Below are 13229 nucleotides of genomic sequence, written 5' to 3' on the forward strand. Positions count from 1 at the left end.
GCTTTAGGTGGCAAATAGACCATTTTAGCAAATTTGTGTTGATCTGCGAGGTAAACTATCCCAACAGCTTCCTAATCAGCCATATTCTGCATCTGCTCACTCCCTTCTCCAGTCCATTCTGGCCGTACTGTTGGATTGCTTCCTGAAGTACAGTTCTGATAATGTCACTACCCAGATCAAAAATTTTTCTTCATTTCCCACTACCCAGAAGAGAAAATTGAAAACACTCAGCCTCCATCATTTGGCCTCAGTCTGCCTTTTATCTCATAACACTTGCTCAATCCTAATTTCCAACCAAACTGCTCTCTGAATATGACTTGCATTTTCCAGAGCCAGTTTTTAACTTAATATGGAATATTCTGCCCTTTCCCTTTACCTGCCAAAACCAAACTATTATGTCCCATGTTTAATGCTACTTTCTCCTGGAAGCCTTCCTTGATTTTCCCCAGCTAGAAATGTTCTCCTACATATCTCTCAAGACTCATATCAGAATACTGCCTGGAATTATATTAATATACATGCATTATATCATTTGTATTTAAGGGTCTTGAGGGGGGAGGCACTATGCATTATTCATCTTTGTATCCTGCCCACACGTAGACATAGATCCCTCCCTACACACACACCCACACCCACACCCACACCCACACACACACACACCCTCTCTAGGCTCTGGAAGAAAGAGGAGAGGAAGGAGCCTTACTATCTCATACCGTTATCTCCTGCATGGTCTTCAGCCTCCCTTGGAAGAGAAGAACAATTCCAGGGAGCAACTAGGTGATGCAGTGGATAGAGCACCGCCCTGGATTCAGGAGGACCTGAGTTCAAATCCTGCCTCAGACCAAACACTTGACACTTGCTAGCTGTGTGACCCTGGGCAAGTCACTTAACCCCATTGCCTAGCCAAAAAAACAAAAACAGATAAAAGAACAATTCCAATTTCCAACCACATTAGAAAGAATATGTAACACCTACATGGCTCACCCTTGAAATTCAGGTACTGCAGGGATGGAATACTTAGAAAAAAATTTCCTGGACTAAGATATGAAGGTGGGTAGGGAACTTGTAGGATTATAACATCAATCACAGAATTTGCAAATTGGAAAAGACCTCAGAGGACATCCAGACCAACCCATTCACAAAGGAATTTCCAGTATAAAATTTATCGTCCAGCCCCTGCTTGAAAACCTCCAAGGAATGGGTTGACCACTTACTTCTTCAGGCAAGCCATTCAACTCTTGGGGCTGCTCTAATAATTAAGAAGGTTTTCCAGACATCAAACCTAAATTTCTAGTTCTCTGGGTTTGAACAAGAAATTGAATCCCTTTTCTAAGTGACATTCCTGAAAATACTTGAACACAGTGGGCAGAGCCAAGGTGGCGGAGTAAAAGCAGTGACTTGATTGAGCTGTCCCCCAAACCTCTCCAAATACCTGTAAAAAATGGCTCTATGGGGCAGCTCGGTGGCGCAGTGGATAGAGCACCGGCCCTGAAGTCAGGAGGACCTGAGTTCAAATCTGGCCTCAGACACTTAACACTTACTAGCTGTGTGACCCTGGGCAAGTCACTTAAACCCAATTGCCTAAAAAAGAAAAAGAAAAAAATAGCTCTAAACAAATTCTAAAGAAGCAGAATCCACAAAAAGACAATGAAACAAATTTCTAGCCCAAGACAACCTGGAAGGTCGGCAGGAAAAGTCTGTTGCCCCAGGCTGGGAGAGGAGTGCAGTTCAGCTTTTGCCCCACAGGCAAAGACCAGGCCTCGGTGAACCTGGAGCAGTCTTCAAGGAATTGAATCATGGACAGCTGTGGTGGTTTCCAGACTTCTCAACTCACAAACGCCAAAGACAACTTAGAAGGTCAGTAGGAAAGGTCTATGACCATGGTGAGACTTGGTCCAGCCCCAGTCCCTGCGCAGCCCCGGGGGGTGGCTACTTCTGGAGGTCTCGGCCCAAAGATGGAGGGGGAATGAAGTGGTTGATCAGAGGGGGAATGCAGGGATCTCTTTGCTGGTGCTGAGGCAGGATTCTCTTGCTTTGCCCGCACTTGGATCTGGGTGGCAGTCCTGGGTGGCAGTCCTGGGGCAAGGAGTAGTGTTGGCGTGGTGGAGCTTATGGTGGTGATGGAGGACCAATCCTCCTCACAGTTCCAAGGCAGAAAAGAGTGCTTGTGTTCACTCACTGACCAGAGCAAAATCCAGGAGAGTAGTAAACACATCCCCTTAGATCATAGCACCTTGGAAGAACTGAAAATGTACAGGTCCCTAGAAGTCTCTCTGAAAACAGCTGCACAAAACCCCTGAAACTTGAGACAGTACATTCTCCACACTGGAAGCAGACCCCTACCTTCATATAGCGTTTAAAAGTCGGCCCCGCGTGACAAAGCCAGTGGAGTCCGGGCCAGCCCGCTGGGCCTGTACACCTTCTTTCTGGGATGTCTCTCTGCTATGGCGGAGTCTCAGGCATCCTTGAGTCCTGGGAGGCCCTGCAGTGTCCCGGGGCTTGATGTGATCAGACAATGTCATCCTCAGACAGGAGCATCTGGAGGACCTCACCATCGACAGAGAAGAAAAAGCTGCATCACTTACCAGTCACTGGAGTTCTATTGGGCAATCTCCACGGATCCACATACTTTGAAGTTATTGTGAATGCCTTGAGGACCATGGAACCATTGAAATGTCAGATTTCAGGAAGTTCCAGTGGATGGCCATCAAGAAGATTCTGATGCCATACAGATTGGTAAGACAGTGTGGATCTGTGAGGGAAAAGACCCAACAGGAAACCTCGACCTGTCTGCCAGCTGGTTGCACAGCAAGTTGCCTAGCAATTTGTGCCCCCCCCAATCAAAGAAAAAGAAAAAAGATAAATTAGAAAAGGAAAAAAGTGAAAAAGAAACAAGTAGCAAAAAGAGCAGTCATAAGAAAACCAGGCCATGATTGAAGAATGTGGAGTGGAGTAGCGCTCAGCATTTGGAAGTGACCGTTGGAGATCTGACAGTCATTATTACAGACTTTAGGGAGAAAACTAAGTCACCACCTGCATCTAGTGCTGCTTCTGCGCATCATCATAGTCAGAGTGGTTCTAGCTCTGATAATACAGAGAGAGGAATGTCCAGGTTATCTTCACCCAGAGGAGAAGCCTCATCATTAAATGGAAAGTCTCATTAAGGTTTGCTTTTTTCCAATTTCTTTAGTCACTTCTCTGTAAAGTACAAATATTTTGGCCAGATCGTGCCACATTTTCATAACAAACATTTATGCTCAGTCTACAACATGTTTTACATAAAATATAAGTGCATTAGGATTAATAACTTTGTTGCAATCTACACTAAATACCACATTTCCAGAATTAACATTTTGATATCCAAAGTTAAAAGTGCCATGAAAATGTGGTGGAGCATTCATTGTGCAGTGTTATTGGTAACCTTTTTCACTTTTAGTGAATTCCAACACTTAAAACTTAATTTCACTACTATTGGCATGTACTGAATTAAAATTTTTATAACATAAAAAAAAGTTTAAAAGTCAAATAATTGGCTGGGATCATGAGGAAACAGCGCAAAAAAAAGTAGGACCATAGAATTTTACTTTGGTGACAAAGAAGAACAAAATATACAACCAGTAGACGATAACAAAGTCAAAGCTCCTACATCCAAAGTCTCCAAGAAAAATATGAATCAGTCCCAGGCCATGGAAGAGCTCAAAAAAGGATTTTGAGAAGCAAGTAAGGGAAATAGTAGAGGAAAAACTGGGAAGAGAAATGAGAATGATGCAAAAAAACCACAAAAAACAAGTCAACAGTTTGCTAAAGGAGACCCAAAAAAATATTGAAGAAAATAACACCTTAAAAAATAGCCTAGCCATCTCCATTCTTCCTTGGTCACATGGTGCAGGTGCCTGTCCCTGGTGTTCTATTACCTCACAGTCCCCACAGACTACTTGGCCACTCCTAGATCCCTCCCATAATCTTTCTGTATATAAGGTACATCTTGTCTCCATTAAGGTGCTCAGATTCTTATAATCTAGCCAATAGCTCACCAATGTTCAGAGTTGTTAAGAGTCTGCCCAATATGGCGGATCTGTAATAAATCTTGTCTTTGGCTGAAAAAAAAATAGCCTAACCCAAATGGCGAAAGAGGTCCAAAAAGCCAATGAGGAGAAGAATGCCTTAAAAAAGCAAAACTGACCAAATGGAAAAGTCCAAAAGCTCCCTGAAGAAAATACTTTCTTAAAAATTAGAATGGAGCAAATAGAAGCTAATGACTTTATGAGAAATGAAGAAATTGTAAAACAAAACCAAAAGAATGAAAAAATAGAAGACAATGTGAAATATCTCATTGGAAAAACAAGTGACCTAGAAAATAGATCCAGGAGAAATAATTTAAAAATTATTGGACTACCTGAAAGCCATGATCAAAAAAAAAAAAGCCCAGATATCATCTTTCAAGAAATTATCAAGTAAAACTGCCCTGATATTCTAGAGCCAGAAGGTAAAATAGAAATGGAAAGAATCTACCAATCACCTCCTGAAAGAGATTCCCAAAGAAAACCCCTAGGAATATTACAGCCAAATTCCAGAGTTCCTAGGTCAAGGAGAAAATATTGCAAGCAGCCAGAAAGAAACAATTCAAATATTGTGGAAACACAATCAGGATAACACAAGATAATGCTTCTACATTAAGGGACCAGAGGGCTTGGAATATTATATTCTGGAGGGCAAAGGAGATAGGATTACAGTCAAGGGAATCACCTACCCAGCAAAATGGAGTATAATCTTTTGGGGGGGAAAATGGAAATTCAGTGAAATAGAGTACTTTCAAGCATTGCTGATGAAAAGACCAGAGCTGAATAGAAAATTCGACTTTCAAATACAAGACTCAAGAGAAGCATGAAAAGGTAAACAGGAGGGGCAGCTAGGTGGCACAGTGGATAGAGCACCAGCCCTGGATTCAGGAGAACCTGAGTTCAAATCCAGCCTCAGACACGTAACACTAGCTGTGTGATCCTGAGCAAGTCACTTAACCATCATTGCCCAACCAAAAAAACAAACTAACAACAACAAAAAAAGGTAAACAGGAAAGAGAAATCATAAGGGACTTACTAAAACTGAACTCTTTACATTCCTACATGGAAAGATGATATTTGTAACTCATGAGACCTTTGTCAGTATTAGGGTGGTTAGAGGGAAAAAAATATATGGATAGAGGGCACAGAGTGAGTTGAAGATGAAGGGGTGATATCTAAAAATAAAATTAAGGGGTGAGAGGATTATACTGGGAGAAGGAGAAAGGAGAGGTGGAATGGGGTAAATTATCTCACATGAAACAGACAAGAAAAACTTTTACAGTGGAGGGGAAGTGGGGGAAGGTGAGAGAAAATGAGTAAATCTTATTCTCATCATATTTGGCTTAAAGAGGGAATAACATACACACTCAATTGGGTATGGAAATCTATGTTACCCTACAGGAAATAGGGAGGGAAGGGGACAAGAGGGGAGAGCACATTAGGGGAGGGGGTAATCAGATGCAAACACTTCTGATGAGGGACAGGGTCAAAAGAGAGAATAGGATGAATGGGCAGTAGGATACTTCGCAGGGAAATATAGCTAGTTTTTCACAACATGACTACTGTGGAAGTGTTTTGCATGACCACACATTTTTAACCTGTATCAAGTCGTTTACCATCTCAGTGAGTGGGGAGGGGAGGTAGGAAGGGAGAGAATTTGTAACCCAAAGCTTTACAAACAAATGTTAAAAGTTGTTTTTACATAGCAATAAGATATACAGGCAATGGGGTATAGAAATTGATCCTGCCCTACAGGAAAATAGAAGGGGAAGGGGATAAGAGAAGGGGGGAGGTGATAGAAGGGAGGGCAGATTAGGGGAAGGGGTATTCAGAATGCATGCTGTCTTGGGGTCGGGGGAGGGGCAAGATGGGGAGAAAATTTGGAACTCAAAATCTTATGGAAATGAAGGTTGGAAACTAAAAATAAATGAATTAATTTTAAAAAATACTTGAACGCATTCTGCAATTCATGCATGTAATGATAGTCACATTTTACATTTATATAGTTCTTTAAAAATTGCAAGGCATATTATCACACCATTTTGAAGTAGCTAGTGCACATATTAGCTCTATTCTACAAATGAGGAAACTGAGGCTCAGAGACATGAAATGCTCATGGTTACATGGGCATTCAGTTACCATTGGAGAAAGTACTCACACCCAGAACTTTCTGACTTCAAGTCCAGTTTTCTTCCCACTAAAAATTTAGAGAGAACCTGGGTGCTTTGCAGACATATAGTGGAGAAAGAAGATGTGGCTTTATTTTGAAGACTGCAGAAAACCGTGATCACTGTCTTCTTGTCCTTGGCCCAAAAAGAATTAGGAACAACGACGATTGGGAATTCTGAAGAGGCAAATTGAGATCTGATATAAAGCAATGCGTCTTAAACTGTGGATGACAACCCCATAGAGGGTCACGTAACTGGATGTGGGGGTCGTGAAAAATTGAGCAGCAGTGAAAGGTTTCTGAACGTGAAATGACCAAAAATTGATTCAAAATCAAATGTGTAATGAATCTGAGGTGTTTCTGGCAGCGTTGGCCCATGTTGCATCATGTGACTTCAAAGCAGCCTTGGTTCTGAACACAGCATTGACAATTATAAAATCAAAATAGGGGGCCGCTAGGTGGCTCCCTGAAGTCAGGAGGACCTGACTTCAAATGGGGCCTCGGGCCAAACACTTGACACTTACTAGCTGTGTGACCCTGGGCAAGTCACTTAACCCCAATTGCCTAAAAAACAAAAACCAAAAAAACCCCCCCAAAAATCAAAATAGCAATCAACTCTGAAAAACATTGAAGATGCTGCTCTATGTGCAGCATCAAATATTCTGCCAAGATTTAATTTTTTTATGTAAAAATAAATAAGCACATGCATCTCATTAGTATGCAAATGTGTTTTTGTCTTTAACAAATGGTAAAATTATATGTATACCAAAAACTTTTACAATAAATTTTGTTATGATTTATTATCAGTAAAAGAAAAATACTTGAACACAGCTATCAAGGCTCCCCTGAATCTTCTTTTCTCTAGACAAAATATGTCCAGTTACAATGTCATCATGGACTCAAGGCCCCAGACCACCTCGCTTGCTTTCTTCCCCATGCTGGCCAGTTTATCAATATCTTTCTCTAGCTGTGGTACCTGGAAAACTAGACACAATATTTTGAGCATGATGTGTATACTTTGAATAGTCAGTGCAGATGGATGATTAATTTAATGAATTGATTTATCTAGAACTGGACCAAGTAAATACAATTTGTATACTTTGAATAGGCAATGCAGATGGGCATTTTACTGAATGAATGAATATAAATCTTTGAGCTACAACAGTCAAGTTTGCTTTTATCTTTTTGTAGGGTTTTACCATAAATAATACTGTTCTTATTCCTCACATGGTGAAATAGGTAGAAAAGTGATTTTTTTTTATGGTGATACACTCTGTAACTGCTGATATTGGGATTTAGTCATCACTGACTATAGGTATTGATTATACCATCTTCTGCTTATACATATGTATGGAAAAAAATGTTAATAGAGTTAATACAAAAAATGTTAATACCTAGAGGTACCATGGTATACATCCGTACATCAAGAGCTGGCTTGGAGGCAGAAAATTCTGGGTTCACATCTCAGCTCTGATATATGCTGGCGAAGTGACCCTGGGCAGTTGTTTTCTAAGTGTTCCATCCTAGCAATGGCTGAATTTCAAGAGTGAGCCATGTAAGTTACATATACTCTTGCTATCATAGTAAATAGAAAGAAATAGAAGACGTGCTTCACAGGAACTCAGTCTTACAGTCTTCTGCCTACCATCATATTTGAATATTTCAATATATAGTTTGATGACCCTTCTTAGTACCCTGATTACAGCCAGACTAAAGGCAGAGTGACTGAACCTTTGTCCTAGGGTGCTGAATTCAGAGAGCACTTTCAGTCCTTCAGCAGTGTGGAAATACCACAGTTTAGCACGTAGTGATTAACACTTTATCTTGCACGATAATAACCTTCTTTTCTTTTCTTTTCTTTTTGTGAGGGAATCAGGGTTAAGTGACTTGCCCTGAGTCACACAGCTAGTAAGTGTTATGTGTCTGAGGCTGGATTTGAACTCAGGTCCTCTTGACTCCAGGGCTGGTGCTCTATCCACTGTGCCACCTAGCTGCCCCAGTAATGACCTTGTTTTGCATTATCGTATATATTATTGCGTGTTATAGTTGTATGACACAGGCCTCCTTGCTTTTACACATACTCTGGCTGTTCCCTATGCCTGGAATATTTTTCCTCACTCTTCCTTGTGGCTTTCTTTAAATCCCAACTAAAATCTCATCTTTTACAACCCTTAATTCTAATGTCCTTCTCTCGGTTAATTATTTCCTATTTATCCTGTGCATAGCTTTTTTACATACATTTATTTGGGCAGCTAGGTGGTACAGTGGATAGAGTATCAGGCCTAGAGTCAGTAAGACTTCTCTTCCTCAGTTCTAATCTAGCCTCAGACATATACTAGCTGTGTGACCTTGGGCAAGTCACTTAACCCTATTTGCCTCAGTTTCTCATCTGTAAAAATGAGCTAGAAAAGGAAATGATAAACTGCTCCAATATCTTTGCCAAGAAAACCCCAAGGGGGGAGCTCACAAAAAGTTGGGTATAATACCAGCAACATATGTTTTGTTCGCATGTTGTCTCCCCCATTAGATTGTAAACTCCCTGAGGGCAGGGACCGTGTTTTGCCTCTTTTTGTATCCCCAGCACCTAGCACAGTGCCAAGCACATAGTAGGTACTTAACAAATGTGTTCTTATATTTGTGAATGACAAAGTCCATCTTATCTAAACTTAGTATCTTCCCAGTAACTAGAATAGTGTTTTGCTTAATCAGTCTTTATTAAATTGAATAACTCACTCTCTTCTGCTCTGTCCTTGAATTTCTTTTATTCTTCAATCTTTCCAGTCTGGTTAACCCTCTTAGTTATTTTTCTTCTCCAAATTTATCCCTGAACTCCTGAAGAAAATGCTATTGGGGGCAGCTAGGTGGCGCAGTGGTTAGAGCACCAGCCCTGGATTCAGGAGAACCTGAGTTCAAATCCAGCCTCAGACACATAACACTTACTAGCTGTGTGACCCTGGGCAAGTCACTTAAGCCCCATTGCCCAACCAAAAAAAAAAAAGCTATTGGAGAAAAAGGAACTGGATCCACTGTAAATTAATGCTATAAAACCTCACGGGGGTTTAGCACTGTCTTTACTCATCGCTGGTTCATTTTCTATCCAATTCCCCATATCCCTTGTTCCATCCATTCTCTTCTCTCCCCAGTCCTCCAATTCTACTTGCTTACCCTCCCTTTTAACAAATGACTTCACCTTTCATTTTCCTGAGCAGATACAGCTTCCTTTGACTTCCTCCATGTTTTCCCCATACCATTCATCTGTGCCCTCCTCCCGTCCAGTCTTAGGCGATGAGTGTCCCTCTTCCTGTCTGAGGCTAATCCTTCCACCCAAGTCTCACACTCCATCCCTTCCTGTCTCCTAGGGGCCCTTGCTCCATCAACTGTCCCCTCTATCTCAGACATCCTTTTTGTCTCTGTTGGCTCTGGATAGTGCTTGGAGTGCTTGGAGTCACAGCGTTGGTCTTGGTCAGGCTACCTCTAAGCTGAAGACAACCACTCCACTGGGCACATCCCCCTATCTCACCCATTCTCCTTCCCTCCCAGAATTTGGAAAGAGTAGTCTACCTCTACTTCATTACTGTCCGAATGCTTTTAATCTGGTTTTCATCCCCTCCACTCTGCTGAAACTGCTTTCTCCACAATCACCAATCACTGTAAAAATCATTAAGTCCAATGACCTTGGAGAGGGGGAGATTCTCATCTTCTTTAACCTCTCTGTAGCATCTCGTACTATTAATGATGGCACCCTATAGTTCCTAGGCTATCATGACACTAAATGCTCATGGTTGTGCTATTACTTATCTGATAACTTTTCTTTTGCTTGTCTTTCTCTTATTTTTTTATATGTGGCATCCCCAGATGATATGAGACTAATTTAGAGAATCCAAGAGGTTCAACAAAAAAGTTAATTGAAGCAATTCATTACTTCAGTAAAATAGCCAGTTATTAAAAAAAACACCACAAAACCATCAGCTTTTCTGTATGTTGCTACTAAAAACCAGCAGATGGTAGAAAAAAATTCCATTAAAAATAGCTACAAAATATATAAAATATCTGGGAGTTAACCTGCCAAGACATACTGAGGACTCATGAATACTTTTTACAGAATTATAGGAAGACTTAAATAGAGAAATATTGATTGTTAGAAGAAATTACTTTAGTACCTAAATGAACTCGCTATACATTTAGTGACTTACCAGTTAAACTATCAAAGACTTACTTCATAGAGCTAGAACATGGGGGAAAAATAGCAATGGAGGAGACCTAGCATTATTATATTTCAAACTGTTTTAGAAAGTGGTAATCATCAAAACTATCTGGAACTGGTTTAAAAATAGGAAAGTCAATTAATGGAATATATTAAGTAAAGAAAATTCTGAAGGAATTGAACATTGTAGCCTATCGTTCAGTAAAACTAATAATATAAACTACTGGGGGTAAGAACATGCTGTTCAACAAAAAATCCTGGGAAGAGTGGAACACAATAAAGTGGAAATAGGTTTACATCAATGTATTACACCAGATATCAAAATAGGCTCTAAATACGTTCTTGACATCAATATGAAAGGTCACAATCATTAAGAAAAAAATGAAAGGGAATATCTTGTAGAAGTATGGCTAAGTGAAGAATTCTTAATTAAGCAAGGAATAGAGGTGATTGTAAAAGATAAAATAGACAGTTTCAAGAACATGAGTGAAACATTGCTTTTCACAAAAAAAAAAATCCATGTAGCTAGAATAAGAAGCAAGATAGCTAGAAAATGTCTTAACAGCAAATGTCTATGACAAAGGTCAGACACCCAAGATTTACAGGAAATTGATACAATTATGTATATGAGAATAAGACCCTTTCCCCAATAAATTAATGGTGAAGGATGTAAATAGTTTCCAAAAGAAGAAATCCAAACTATAAACAACCATATGAAAGAATGCTCCAAGTTTCTAATAATAGACATACAAATTAAAATAACTCTCAGATTTCACCTCATGCCCATCAAATTGGCAAAGATGGGAAAACATGAAAATGGTAAATATTGGAGGATTATGGAAAGTCAGGAGTACATTAATACTTCTTTAGTGGAACTGTGAATTGGTCCAACTATTATGGAAAACAATTTGGAATTATACTAGAAATTGTACTTACTCACTGATAAAATGATACTACCACTAAGCACATACTTAAGGAAGTCAAAGGGAAGGGGAAGTCTCATATGTACTAGAATATTTATATCAATTGTGCCTGTTAATTGAAGACTAGCTGAATAAAAATAGAATATTTTTGCAACATAAGAAACGTTGAAAATTAAAAATTTAAGAAGCTTGGGAAAACTTATATGGAATAATTCACAGTGAGGCAAAACCAGGAGAACAAATTTTTATATAATAATCGTAGTAATGTAAAGGAAAACAATGAAAATCATTAAAGCTCTGATGATGGTGACTTCAGAGTTCCAATGATGAAGGATGCCTCCTTCCTCCTGGTAGAAAAGTAGTAGACTATAGGTGTGGAATGATACATAAGGTTATCAGTCACAGCCAACATATTGGTTTGTTTTATTTAACTCTGTTTCTTTGTCACAAGAGAATGTTCTGTTGGGATAAGATGAAGAATCATTAGGAAGTAACTGTGACATTAACAAAAAGATGAGTACATTTTTCTTAAATATCGATTCTCTCCTTCTCCTCCCTCGCCACTCCTGTCATTTTATCTTGGCTTCAGTTATCACCTCTGTACAAATTAATCCCAAATCTATATCTCCACCCTGACCTCTTCCAAGAGTTCCACACTTTATACTACCTGCTACATAATTATTCTACCCGAATGTTTCACCATCTCAAAACCAAAGTTCACATAGATGGTGCTTTGAATAACAAAGATTCAAATCCAGGTCTAATGACTCCAGGTCCTGTGATAACCCAGGTCTTCACTTCTAATTTATGAGGTTTCCATTAGGTTATCTCAGTTTCACTCTCACAAAATGGAGATAGTCAGAAGACCAGAGTTCTGTTTTTGACTCTGACACTAATTAGCTATGTAATCTTGGGGAAGTCACTTCACTTTTTTTGGACCACTCATCTACAAAATGAGGTTGGACTAGGACCTCTAAAGTACCTTCCAGTTCTAAAATTGATGGTACTATGAAATCAGCTTCCTCGAAATCTCTGCAGTACTTCTAAGGAACATGGGAAATGCCATGTTTCAATCTCAGTTTCAGCTTACAAAAACCATTAGCAATTTGCTTCTGATTGAATCTGAAAATTATATTTGTCCTCATGCTAATAATAATTTTTTTCTCCTCATTAAAAAAAAAAACCACCACAAAATGGATGTAAGAGAAGAAGACCAACATGAATGTTCTTGAGACTTTTATACTGCCAGTTTCTACAGAGGCTCTTGTCCCAGGATAGAATTTCCCCTCCTCAAGACCAAAGTGGTTGACATTGTCATCGTCATCTCATTATATGGTAACAATGATTAATGCTCAAAAGGTACTATTCTGACTCATTTTTGCTACTCTCATTTGCCCAATACATATTTTGGTTTATCCATTTGCCTATAAGCAGCTATTTCAGCTTATTTAGAATTAGATAAATCCGGGGAAAGCCTTGGATCAGTCTGTTTGGATGCTCATACTGGTGATGACGTCTCTCTAGGTCACATTTCCCTCCTCTGTGAGGAAATAACTTTTCTTCCACAAGATTCACGGTGATGATCTTGGACATCTTTCTGTGCTGTTCATCCAGACTCTTTCCTTACCAACATCGTCTGTGCTGTAGAATGGATTCTTGTTCAGCCACATGTTTTGATGTCCCTTCCAAAGCAGAGAGTCTGTGATTTCAATGACTTTAGACTATAGACTACCCATTCCGATTTTTCCATTTGCAGATGAGGAAGCAGGTCCAAAGACATAAGAAAATGTGTAGAGTCACACAGATAATAAACAGCAAAGCTGGCATATTAACTTGTGTTTTCAGGCTTCCAAATCTCTCTACTAGATCTTCAT

At 39.6% G+C, this 13229-nt stretch overlaps 1 pseudogene; it reads left to right on the plus strand.

The window, feature by feature from the left end:
- Positions 1-1880: 1880 nt before the first annotated feature.
- On the plus strand, positions 1881-5831 carry LOC110205022 (YY1-associated factor 2 pseudogene; annotated as a pseudogene).
- Positions 5832-13229: the final 7398 nt, after the last annotated feature.

The sequence above is a fragment of the Phascolarctos cinereus genome, unplaced genomic scaffold, assembly GCF_003287225.1.
Source record: "Phascolarctos cinereus isolate Bilbo 61053 unplaced genomic scaffold, phaCin_HiC Scaffold_4;HRSCAF=312, whole genome shotgun sequence".
Lineage (NCBI taxonomy): Eukaryota > Metazoa > Chordata > Mammalia > Diprotodontia > Phascolarctidae > Phascolarctos > Phascolarctos cinereus.